The sequence below is a fragment of the Gopherus evgoodei genome, chromosome 2 (genome assembly GCF_007399415.2).
Source record: "Gopherus evgoodei ecotype Sinaloan lineage chromosome 2, rGopEvg1_v1.p, whole genome shotgun sequence".
Classification (NCBI taxonomy): Eukaryota; Metazoa; Chordata; order Testudines; family Testudinidae; genus Gopherus; species Gopherus evgoodei.
Window position 1 is genome coordinate 247,108,250 of NC_044323.1, and position 13,284 is coordinate 247,121,533.

A 13,284-nucleotide genomic window follows, 5' to 3' on the forward strand; every position below is an offset into this window, starting at 1 on the left:
TTGTGCCAGAGGACCTCCAGAGAAGGATGGAGAAAAATTATTTTCCTTAATCTCTGAGGATAGGACAAAAAGCAATGGGCTTAAATTGCAGCAAGGGAGATTCCTAACTGTCAGGATGATTAAGCACTGGCATAAATTGTCCAGGGAAATTGTGGAATCTCCATCATTGGATATTTTTAAGAGCAGGTTAGACAAACACCTGTCAGAGATGGTCTAGATAATACTTAATCCTGCCATGAGTGCCGGGGACTGGACTAGATGACTTCTTAAGGTCCCTTCTAGTCCTACAGTATTATTATTCTATGATTATATCCTTGTGATTCTGTCAACGTTGGGCCTTCTCTGGAAGTCCTATGGCACAAGCATGGTAAGCTGTCCAGGAAATGTCATGATCTCCATTGAAGGTATTCAGATTTACTGCTTGCCTTACTTGTTTAAACCATCAACGTATGTCTTTTAGGATTTGGGTAATCAGTTGGCAGTTACTCTTGATTTCAACATTTGTAGCTTGCATGGGAGCATTGGTGTTCTTCAAGTTCAATGGGAGGAGAATTTTCTAAGACTCATGAGTGATATAGTTTTCTTCAATGAGTGTCTGAAAACATCCACTCAATGTGCAGCGACAATCAAAAAAGCTAACTGAATATAAGACAGAAAATATCATAATGCCTCTATATAAATCCATGGTACACCCACATGTTGAATACTGCATGAAGATATGGTCACCCCACCTCAAAAATATATATATTGAAATGGAAAGGTACAGAAAAGGGCAACCAAAATGACTAGGGGTATGGAACTGCTTCCATATGAGGAGAGATTAATAAGACAGGGACATTTCAGCCTGGAAAAGAAATGACTAAGGGAGAATATGGTAGAGGTCTATAAAATCATGACTGGGGTGGAGAAAGTAAATAAGGAAGTGTTATTTACTCATAACACAAGAACTAGGAGTCACCCAATGAAATTAATTGGCAGCAGGTTTAAAACAAACAAAAGGAAGTAATTCTTCACACAACATATAACCTGTGGAACTCTTTGTCAGAAGATGTTGTGAAGGCCAAGACTATAATAGGGTTTAAAAAAATCCTCCATAAGTTCATGGAGGATAGGTCCATCAGTGGCTATTCGCCAGGAAGGTCAGGGATGCAAAACCATGCTCTGAAGTGTCCCTAGTCTCTCTTTGCTGGAAGCTGGGAATGGCTGACAGGGAATGGATCGCTTGATGATTACCTGTTCTACTCATTCCCTCTGAAGCACCTGGCATGGGCCACTGTTGGAGGACAGGATAATGGGCTAGATGGACCAATGGTCTGACCCTAGTGCAGCGGTTCTTATTTTCTAATTTGCAGTCTCACAGTCTGGGGAGGGAATGCCACAGACAGCTCTCTCACTTGAATACTGGGATGCTGAAAAAGTGATATATCCCAGTTCCTTCAAAGGAATCTATTGCTGTGATGGAGGCGGGATTGTGGTCTATGTTGTCTGTGGCCTCAGTAGTGAACAGACCACCATAGAGGTCTTTAGAGGATAGGCTCTATTCTCATCCTTCAAATGTTGGCATGCACTGTTTGCCGTGCTAGGAGAGATGGCCAGTACTCTGTCACAGGTGATGGACAAACCAAGTTTAAAGACAGTAATTACTAGCTCACTTTTTCATGTCTTCATGAAGTGTCAAACCAATGTAGATTGGTAAAGGTGATTCTTGAGCTTTGTTGGGGTACAAGCTTTCTGTTTCTTCATGGTAACTGAAATTGCTGTTGTACTGAAACAGTTGTGCCCAAGTAAAGTTAGCTGGATGCATGGAAACTTGTTCAGACTCACTCTTAATGTTTGGACCATTCTATATCATAGATATCAGTGCCCATAGTAACACAAGCAAATATTTTACTTGCAATACAGTAAACTGTTTTCATTTGAAATAGTTCCCTTCAGATAAGTTTTACTGTGTGTGACAAAGAAGCACTTCACCTATCCCAGTCTCCCTCACATGTGTTTTGGAGAGCATGGCCAATATCCTGGTTGAAGGCAAGAAGCACATGATGTCCTTCTTTGTGTGGTTGGACATCTGGAATGTATACAAGGAAACAGGTTTTGAATTTAGTTCTGTGAACGCACCGAGCCAGTGTCATCCCAAGCTCTATAGAGCCTTTTGAGGTCTGGTGGTTTAAAGACTGGAGCCACGCCTTCATTGTCTTGTCTGTTCAATGTATGCTATGAGTTCACCAAGGGCAATCCATGCATTGTTTTCTTCTCTGACTTTGTTGTAGAGAGACACCAAATATCTTGCATGCTACTTTTTCTCTTGGACAATTAAGATCCCTGCACTTAGTTTTGCAAGCAAATGCTAGTCTAGCAGCTAAAGTGCATGTTTGCAGACTCGATTATCCATGCTGACGTTAAAAGCTTTATGGAGGTCTTCTGATGAAATAGAGCATGCTTCTTTTTCTGGAGGTTCTTTGTGGGGGTCACTTCAATGTGTGTATTTCCTCTGCAGTACGCCAGAGTGATCCACAGCATTGTGGTGATGTTGTTTTTTTTATTCTCAACTTTTTTAAATTTGGTCCTGTAAAAGTTGATGTAGCAGGATTTGTGCCAATGTCCATTGTTCTTGTTGAAAGTCTTTTTCAATACCATCAACATCAGATAATCTGCATTTGTCTGTGTATAAGAGAAGTGCATTCAAATTATGGACACATCTGATACTTTCCGCTAGAGTTTGATAACTGTATTGAACATGCTTTCCTTTCGGTTCTACTGGATTAATCAACTCTGCACCTCTGTCTTTCTGACAAAGCACAGAGATGCCCCAGTCAGTAGTGGAATGGGATGTCTCTGAGATCCAGGTCCATCAACAAGCATGTATCTTTTTGACACGTTTGAAGCACTAGTAATAGCTAATAGTAATCTCACATCTTTCACTACTCTGTACAGTTAATATTACCCAATCACCAAGCAGCTTTCACACCCCCAAGGTAGCATCTGAAAGAAAAAAGAGAAATGTGATTAAATTCTGCCAATACCATGTTGACAATCAAAAGTTGTATAAAATGTGACCAATTTTAAGGTCACATTGAAGCAAAACCAAGAATATATCCCTTGTATGTCCAACCGTAAAACAACATTTGCAGATTATGACAGTGTTGTTAAATGCCTGCCACAGGCAACATGGCATCAGTTAGTGATGGCCCCATATCTGAAAATCTTTTCGGTCATAGACTCATAGACTCATAGGTCAGAAGGGACCAATCTGATCATCTAGTCATGCCCTAAGACAGTGGCAAACTTCATGCTTTTATCACAAGCCCACAATTCTTCCCTTTCCATACAGTAGTTAACCAAGAAAACATTTTGTCTCTGTGTGTGTATGTGTGTAGCTATAGAAATGGTTGCAGGATTGGGGCCTTTGCAATTTCTCCTTGCAAAAGTGTGTGTGTAACATTTTATAAGAATAGATATTTATTGTCCCCTAACTTAGATAGTTATTGTCCCATTACTATGTAACACTGACAGACCCTGGTCATCAGTGGATGGGATTGAACCTGGGACCTCTGGAGCTGACTGCATGAGCCTCTGCTGCATGAGCTAAAAGCCATATGGCTCTTAGCTAAACTGTAGAGCAGACTCATAAATCTCTCTCTCTAAGGGTATGTCTACACTAGGAAATTAGGTCAAATTTATAGAAGTTGATCTTTAGAAAGCAATTTTATACAGTCAATCGTTTATGTCCCCACTAAGTGCAGTAGGTCATCGGAGTGCGTCCTCAATACCATCGACTCACAGAGTGGTGCACAGTGGGTAATTATCCCACAGTTCCTGCAGTCCCTGCCACCCATTGGAATTCTGGGTTAAGCTCCAAATGCCTGATGGGGTAAAAACGTTGTTGTGGGTGGTTTTGGGTACATGTCGTCAGTTACCCCTCCTTGAAAGCAACGGCAGACAATCATTTTGCGCCTTTTTCCGTTCAGATGCCATACCATGGCAAGCATGGAGCCCACTCAGCTCAGCTCACCATCACCACTGCTGTTGTGTCCTGGGTGCTGCTGGCAGCAGACTGTGCAGTAGGTCTGCAAACCATCATCATCCCCCGCTTCCGCTGCAACTCTGCTCTCCTGTTGTTGTAAATGAGCTCAGTCTTAATTGAGTAAATGATGACTGAGCTCAATAGAGTAAATGAGCTCAGTCACCCACCGCTTCCACTGCAACTGTGCTCTCCTGGTGCAATGAATCCACCTCATAGGTCCTCTCGTCATTCGGTATAAATATCTTTTCTTGTGGCATCCGTCGTCATCCACTGCTTCCGCTGCAACTCTGGTCTCCTGCATGGAGCCTGCTCAGCTCACCGCTGCTGTTGTGAGCATTGTAAACACCTCGCACATTATCCTGCAGTATGTGCAGAAACTGCAAAAAGCAGGTGAGGAGACGATGACAGCGCGATCACAATAGTGATGAGGACATGAACACAGACTTCTCTCAAAGCATGGGCCCTGGCAATTTGGACATCATGGAGGTAATGGGGCAGGTTCATGCCATGGAACTCCAATTCTGGGCCTGGGAAACAAGCACAGACTGGTAGAACTGCACAGTGTTGCAGGTCTGGGATGATTTCCAGTGACTGTGAAACTTCTGCATGTGTAAGGCCACTTTCATGGAACTTGTAACTTGTTTTCCCTTGCCCTGAAGCACAATAATACCACAATGAGAGCAGCCCTCACAGTTGAAAAGCAAGTGGCGATAGCCCCCTGGTAGCTTGCAACACCAGACAGCTACCGGTCAGTTGGAAATCAATTTGGAGTGGGCAAATCTGATGTGAGGGCTGCTGTGATCCAAGTAGCCAACACAATCACTGAGATGCTGCTATCAAGGATAGTGACTTTGGGAAATGTGCAGGTCATAGTGGATGGCTTTACTACAATGGGATTCCCTAACTGTGATGAGGTGATAGACGGAACACATATCCCTATCTTGGGACTGGATCACTGTGGCAGCCAGTACATAAACCACAAGGGGTACTTTTCAATAGTGCTGCAAACACTGGTGGATCACAAGGGACATTTCACCAACATCAATGTGGGATGGCTGGGAAGGGTTCATGACATTCGCATCTTCAGGAACTCTGGTCTGTTTGAACAGCTGCAGGAAGGGTCTTACTTCCCAGACCAGAAAATAACTGTTGGGGACGTTGAGATGCCTGTAGTTATCCTTGGGGACCCAGCCTATCCCTTAATGCCATGGCTCATGAAGTCATACACAGGCACCCTGGAGAGTAGTAAAGAGCTGTTCAACTATAGGCTGAGCAAGTGCAGAATGGTGGTAGAATGTGTATTTGAATGTTTAAAAGCGCTCTAGCTCAGTTTACTGACTCGGTTAGACCTCAGCAAAACCAATATTATCGCCGCTTGCTGTGTGCTCCACAATATCTGTGACAGTAAGTGGGAGACGTTTCTGGTGTGGGAGAGGTTGAGGCAAATCTCCTGGCCGCTGATTACGTACAGCCAGACACAAAGGCAATTAGAAGAGTACAGCAGGGTGCGTTGCGCATCAGAGAAGCTTTGAAAAACAGTTTCATGACTGGCCAGGTTATGATGTGACAGTTCTGTTTGTTTCTCCTTGATGAAAACCCACCTCTTGTTTCACTCTACTTCCCTGTAAGCCAACTGCCCTCCCCCCTTCAATCACTGCTTGCAGAGGCAAGAAAGTCATTATTGTTTCAAATTCATGCATTCTTTATTAATTCATCACACAAATAGGGGGATAACTGCCACGGTAGCCCGGGAGGGGTAGAGGAGGAGGGAAGCACATAGCGGGGTGGTGGATGAGGGGAGGAGGAAAGGACAAGGCCACACGGCGCTTCAAAACTTATTGAATGCCAGCCTTCTGTTGCTTGGGCAGTCTCTGGGGTGGAGTGGTTGGGTGCCCAGAGAGCCCCCCTGCATGTTCTTGGGTGTCTGGGTGAGGAGGCTATGGAACTTGGGGAGGAGGGTGGGTAGTTACACAGGGGCAACAGCGGCAATCTATGCTCCTACTGCCTTTCCTGCAGCTCCACCAGATGTGGGAGCATATCAGTTTGATCCTCCAGTAGCCTCAGCATTGCATCATACCTCCACTCATCAGGCTGCCGCCATCTATCTTCTTGCTCCTGCCACCTCTCATCTCGTTCGTTCCTCCTGTCCTCGCGTTCATTTCCTGCTTTCCTGGACTCCAACATTGTGTGCCTCCATGCATTATGCTGAGCTCTTTCAGTGTGGGAGGACTGCATAAGCTCAGAGAACATTTCATCACAAGTGCATTTTTTTCCCCCTCTCTGCACTAGCCTCTGGGACAAAGATGATAGGGGGAGTGTTGAAACATTTTCAGCTGCGGGAGGAAAAAAAGGAAGAGTAGTATTTAAAAAGTCACATTTTAGAGAACAATGGGTAGACTCTTTCAAGGTGAACCAAGCTGTTAACATTACATAGCACATGTGCTTTCGGTACAAAGTCGCATTTTGTCTCTTATATTGAGGGCCTGCCAGTCTGGTGTGAGAGATCACACATGAAGGACCGGGTAACAGAATTCAGCTTGCAGGCAGCCATGGTAAGCCACAGTCTTTCAGCTTCTTCAGCCTTCATAACATGTGGGAATGGTCTCAAAGAGCAGCGCCCTCCTTTCCATTACCAAGCATCCGTTGGGTTGGCCATTTAAAAGGAGGGGCTGTACTGGCCGCGAATGCATCCCAAGTCTTCAGGGCAAATTAATCATTAAACACGCTTGCTTTTAAACTGTGCATTATATTTACAAAGATACACTCACCAGAGGGGTCTTCTCTGGCTTCATGGTCAATGAGCCCACCTTGGGAGGGTTGGGAGGGTATTGGCTCCAGGGTGGTAGACAGTTCCTGGCTGTCGAGGAGAATGGTTTCTCTGCTTCCGTGCTATGCGCTATCCTCATCCTTCTCCACCTCCTCATCTTCCTTGTCCCCAGAATCCTCATCCCTGTTGCATGAGAATCCCCGCCCTTTGCAGGAGTCCACAGACAGGGATGCGATAGTGATAGGGCCCCACCCTAGAACTGCATGCAGCTCATCATAGAAGTGGCATGTCTGGGGCTCTGACCCAGAGTGTCTGTTTGCCTCTTTGGTAGGCTTGCCTGAGCACCTTAATTTTCACATAGCACTGCTGCGGGTCCCTGTTGTAGCCTTTGTCCATCATGCTCTCGGAGATTTTTTCAAATATTTTGGCATTTTGTCTTTTGGAATGGAGTTCTGATAGCATGGATTCATCTCCCCAAACAGCGATCAGATCTAGTACCTCCTGTTCGATCCATATTGGAGCTCTCTTGTGATTCTGGGACTACATGGTTACCTGTGCTGATCAGCTCGCTGGTCAAACAGGAAATGAAATTGAAAAGTTCTCAGGGCTTTTTCTCTCTACCTGGCCAGTGCATCTGAGTTGAAAGTGCTGTCCAGAGCGGTCACAATGGAGCACTCTGGGATAGCTCCCGGAGGCCAATACCATCAAATTGCATCCACATCACCCCAAATTCGACCTGGTGATGTTGATTTCAGCGCTAATTTTCTCGTCGGGGAGGAGTACAGAATCGATTGTAAGAGCCCTTTAAGTCGACAAAAATGGCTTTGTCGTGTGGATGAATGCAGGGTTAAATCAATCTAACACTGCTAAATTCAACCTAAACTCATAGTGTAGACCAGGGCTAAGTGGCCTCAGTGCCAGTAGGTGGGACAGAACGCCACAACCAGAAAGTGTGTGGGTTACATACTTCTTCTAGCTGAGGAAGCATGTCCTGAGCTCCAGAGATTTCCCAGTTGAAATCTCAGAAAAGCCCCCACTTGTAACATTGACAGATGCTGGTCGTCAGCAGGTGGGATCGAATCTGGGACCTTTGTAGCTGAATGCATGAGCTTCTACTGCCTGAGCTAAAAGCCATATGGCTCTTAGCTAAGGCTGTAGAGCAGACTCATCAATCTCTCTCTAAGAGGTCTTGGTGCCACTAGATGAAATACAGCACCACACCCAGAAGGTGTGTGAGTTATCACTATTTGACAGATTTCTATATAGTCAATTGTTTCTAATAAACAATATCTAAATGCTGTCAATTGATCTATGGGTAACCTGGAAAAAAAAGTGATCACTCTTGTGTTGCAGTTTTGCACTACTGATCTACAGTTCAAAATAGTGTTTCCTATCCCAGTGTATAGAGGACTCCAACCTAATTTCCTAAAACGCTATCTAAAGTCCAAAGTTCCCCACACTTGCTCCCGTTCGGGCAAAGTGGTGGTGGAATAAGCAAAGCTTGTCACAGAAATTTTTGAAACCCAGCTGACCTCATCTATCAGTTGTTCAGCATCTAAAACTAACCCATTAATTTGACTCTTACAGCCTAGTTGACTTTCTCCAATACTTATTGCTGCTAATCCCACTGTTTTTCTCTGTTGTTTAATATCTGGTGATTTTTTTTATCTTCATAAGCATGTAAGTGCCTATTTTGTAAAGGTTAATTAATACTGAATTCTATTTTTAATTTTGTGTTGTAGGTATTACTGACATAAGGGTATTCAAGATACAAGAGGGGTGAGTTAATATTTTTATGGGACCAACTCCAGTTGGTGAGAGAGACAAGACAGACTTGTCTTTCTTATTGACCAACTTCTTTTGGTAAACTCACATTGTTCTTGTAATATCCTGGGACCAACACAACTACCACACTGACATAAGGGTAATAATCTTACTTAGGGATATGCCGGATATGAAAGTTTTATAATAAAGATGCAAATATTGTATATTAAGATACATTTAAATTGCTACTTATTTATATTATGAGAACATCAAAAATATGCAAAAGTATATCCAAATATATTGGAAGTTCCTGTTCCAAAAAATCACAATTTAAGTTGAAATGGATAATGTATTCAGCCTTCAAAGTGAGAGAACCTACAGAAGATTATTCATCCATGTAGTTTTCATTATATCTTGGTGCATAATAGATTTTGTTGTTCTTTTTGCCCATACGATACATGTCTAGAATAACACTGAGGTTGTTTTATAACTTTTCAGTACATTGAACGAAAGAAAAGTATGACAGCAGAAAGCATCTGATAAATTAAATTTGACATGTTTTTTATCTATATAAAATGGATTCTGAACAGCTGGTAATTGTGAATATTTTAGCAGTCATTTTTGATGCGGAATATTGCTTCTGTGCTCAACACTAATGAGATGTGAGTTGTACTTCATCAAATTGACAGTTACGTTTTTTTGATGAGCATGTGATACATTTTTCAGAGCACTTAATGGATACACTTACCTGTAAAGACAAGAACAATTTCGTAGTTTCACTACCCAACAATAACAAGGGCTTTGCATCGAGAAACTGAGCACACAAGTAAGAGGGTAAGCAAAGAAGCAGACTGGAAACACACATTCAACATAAACAATGAATACAAACTTTGAACAGATATGTAGAATTGGAGCATAAAAATCCCTCCAAAAAAAATTTGAAAAGCACCTATGCACTTATGCAAAATACTTACAAAGAAAACCCCTCAGTGTTCACCTTTGCTTAATGACTGAGACTTATTATAAAACTTGTTTGTGACACTGTTTATTTTATAATTTTCTTATCTTTTTTGTTATTGAAAAATTAGGCCCTTATCATGAATAAGACTAATTGTAGGCTCGTGAGTACTCTCATTGGCTCAAAGTGACCATTCCAGAGCAGCTGCACAAGTGGTTGGGGCCTTTGACTGCAATTTCCCTTGCTCATTTTTTTCTTTTGGCCAAAGTTTCACCTACAATACAAATGTGATATATTGAGTATGAGGTTGTCTGGTAGTTCATAGGCCTTGAGGTGCCTGTATGCATCTTTGACCCTTTGGGCAATTTGAAACTTCGAGCTGTAGTCACAGGCATATGAGCAGGAGCACTCATTTGACCTCCAAGAAGCCTGCTTTATGAACCTTCTGCAGGGGCAGCAGACATGAGATCCCCAGGAGCACGGAAGCCCTAGTGTGGCTATGTCTGCACTAACCAGGAATTGCTACTAAAGGGAAATGTATGAACTTTTCCCTCTCAGCAGTCTGAGAAAGGTTTCAGGGGGTTAGTACTAGGGCTAACCAAAAAACAGTAATGCCATTTCGCAGAAAAACAGAGGTTTTGAAAAAGCAGCAAAGAGTCCTATGGCACCTTATATATTAACAGACGTATTGGAGCATGAGCTTTCGTGGGTGAATACCCACTTCGTCGGATGCAAGGTTTTGAAATGTTCCTTTCTGATGCAGAAACAAAATCAGAACTATAATTTGTTTTTTGAGGAAAAAAATACATAATTTTTTCAGATCCTCAATAATGCAGATAAATAAGCGCTATTCTTACCAGTCTATTGGATCTGTTATTTTATCTCACTTTACCAAGCAAATATATTATCCAAACCTGCTAGTAATATCTCCATATGAAAAGTAGTGTTTGTCCTCACTCATTTTTTTTCAAGAACAATAAAATGCAGGATTGTCTGAAAAACTTTAAACAGAAATTCTAAAATAAAATTCAGGATAATGGTTAAATAATAAGAGAGTTCAAGAAACCCACAGTAAGATGAAAATAGCTCCTTATTTTCTGCTTGCAAGTTTTTGTCTCAAACTTTTTCAAAAACTAGATTGCCTTAATGGGAGTGGAGCATAATTTTAGTTGACTCTAGGGAGAGATTTTACCCTGTTCTAAAAGTCTGTGCAAGTGGGGGGTGGAGGGTGTGTGTGGAGGTTAGGAACAGAGCCACTATCCATAAACAGGCACCTTTCAATATTTCCTAAATTAATCAGCATATTTAGAGCCAAGGCAAGTTACAATCTCACCACATGAGGTGTGTTTAACATTGATTGACTCTACGACTTTTACAAGTGTTGATGAATGCAAATAATTGTTTCTCTATGCCTCAAACTAAGGCCTTGTCTACACTGGCAAGTTTCTGCGCAGTAAAGCAGTTTTCTGCGGTGTAACTCCCGAGGTGTACACACTGCCACGCCACTTTATGCGCAGAAACTGCTCAGTAGCAGCGCTGCAAAAAAACCACCTCAAGGAGAGTCGTAAGCCTTACAGCGCAGAGGCTCCAAAGCTATATTGGCAATCTAAACACATTACAGCGCAGAAAGCAATCAATTGGCCTCCAGAAGTGTCTCATAATCTTTCAAGTGGCCACTCTGCTCATTGCTTTGAACTCGGCTGGCTGCCCTGAAGGCACGTGCCCCTCTCCTTTCAAAGCTTCATTTCTGGCAGCCCTTGTGTGCTGTGCTGATCTGCTCCAGGACGCAACGCAAACCACAAATGTGGAATGCTTGTGCTGGTGAACACAGAAGCAGGTGTGTGTGCATGAAAGAGAGATTACTGTGCAGAGAGCTGGGGAGGAAGGCGGGGGCTGATTCCGAGGTTTTCCCTTTCCCCCCCTCAGGACTGGTTGTTTCCTGCTCCTGTCTGGACTTACAAGATAGCATGCTGACACACACTGTCCCCCAAAACACACTGTGCCTCTGTCCCCCTCCATACACACACACACACACACACTAAGCCTACGTCCACACTACAGCTTTAAATCGATATTAGTAAAATCGATTTTATAAAACAGGTTTTATAAAATCGATTTTACGCGTCCACACTAGGTCACATTACTTCGGTGGTGTGCGTCCATGGTCCCAGGGTACCATCGATTTCCGGAGCGGTGCACTCTGGGTAGCTCAGTAATAGAATAGGACCAATAACTTCGATATCCGTCCACACTAACCCTAAATCGATTTAGTAATATCGATTTTAGAGTTACTCCTTTCGTTTAGCTGGAGTACAGAAATCGATTTTAAGACCCCTTAAAATCGATTTTAAGTGCCTTGTAGTGTGGACGGTTACAGCGTTAAATCGATTTAACGCTGTTTAAATCGATTTAACGCTGTAGTGTGGACCTGGCCACAGAGTCACACACTCTGCTGTCCCCCGCTTCAGTTGAAAAGCAGCTCGCCATGTAATAGAATACCCAAGGAACAATTGGATTGGGAAGCCTGCATCATGTGACACTATGTCTGCCCCATGAGGCATTGCAAACCCTTCCCAAATCACTCTCGGGCCATTTGCACAGCGAGGTAGTTACCACAGTGCACTGCTCTCTTTGCCGTTGCAAGAGCTGCTAATGTAGATGCGCTTCACCATCATAAGGAGCACAGTGTGGATACACAACAGCCATTTAATTCCAGTGCTTTAATAAAAGTTGTATAACTTGTTGCACAGAAACTTGCCAGTGTAGACATGCCCTATGACACAGGAGATTCCTAAATATCAGCCTCAGAAAGGTTAATTAGGCAAAAGGTAAAGCTGTAACAATTTAAATAGAAGAGGCAGTACAAATTGGGACTATAGGTGTTCGATACTACTGATAGTTGATTTAGAACAGACAGCATCAGCATTCCTAAAACAACTCTTGGAAGGCTTTGTTGAGTTAAAATAAGATTGGAAATTTGCTTATAAAATGGTTAAAAATCTGGCATTTTAATCTCTCATTTTATAATAAAACAATCTTTCCATTTGGGAACCTGTGAAGTTGATACTAATTAATAAATTAGAGACTGTACAAAGGAAAGCTGTTAGGCTTGTTATAAATAGACATTCTGAAATTGAACCTATTAAAACAATTATGGTGGACTTGAACTCGTTTCCCTGGAGCTTATGTAGACAGATAGGTAGGTTAAAATTTCTTTTTCTTTCTTTCTTTCTTTCTTTCTTTCTTATAATGACTTAATTGGAATTGATAAACTAAATATATTATTGAACCATCATGCTTCTGAGACAGTGTCAGACTAAAAAAAAATTACTGTACAATTGTTTTACTGATGGCTTAATGAATTCTTTTCTTTAATAGTTTAGATAAATGGAATACATTAACATCTAATTGTGCTAATTATTTTAATAATTTAGGGTGAAATTCATAAAGGAACCGATTTAGCACATGTAAGCATATACATAACTTTAAGCCTTTGTTTAGTCTCCTTGACTTCAGTGGAATTATTCACCAGTTTAAAGTTAATCATACTTATGTGCTTTGCTGAACTGGCATCTTAGGTTTCTGTGGCTGTGGAAGGTTTCAGTGGCTGTGCAGCCGAACAGTTCTACTGTGTGGATGGAGGTGAGCAGTTATGAAGTGGACATGCAGGGGAAAATCCACTTTCCTTGAGAGCTAAGGAAGTTCCTTGCCTGTACGCCAGCGTGAGAGCAAGGCACAGTCTGGCCCCTTGTGAATAACTGTGATGCATCG

At 42.3% G+C, this 13,284-nt stretch overlaps 1 protein-coding gene across 2 annotated transcripts in view; it reads left to right on the forward strand.

Annotated features, from left to right (window-relative positions):
* Nucleotides 1–13,284, forward strand: part of RALYL (RALY RNA binding protein like) — a 655,965-nt gene that overhangs the window by 136,333 nt on the left and 506,348 nt on the right. Inside the window, exon 1 of one of the 2 annotated variants that reach the window (XM_030553368.1) lies at nucleotides 8,552–8,570. The exons of the other annotated variant lie outside the window; for it this stretch is intronic. The gene's annotated coding sequence lies outside the window, so the exon portion shown is untranslated. Of the gene's footprint in view, nucleotides 1–8,551; nucleotides 8,571–13,284 lie in introns of those variants that run through there. 2 annotated transcript variants of the gene reach the window in all.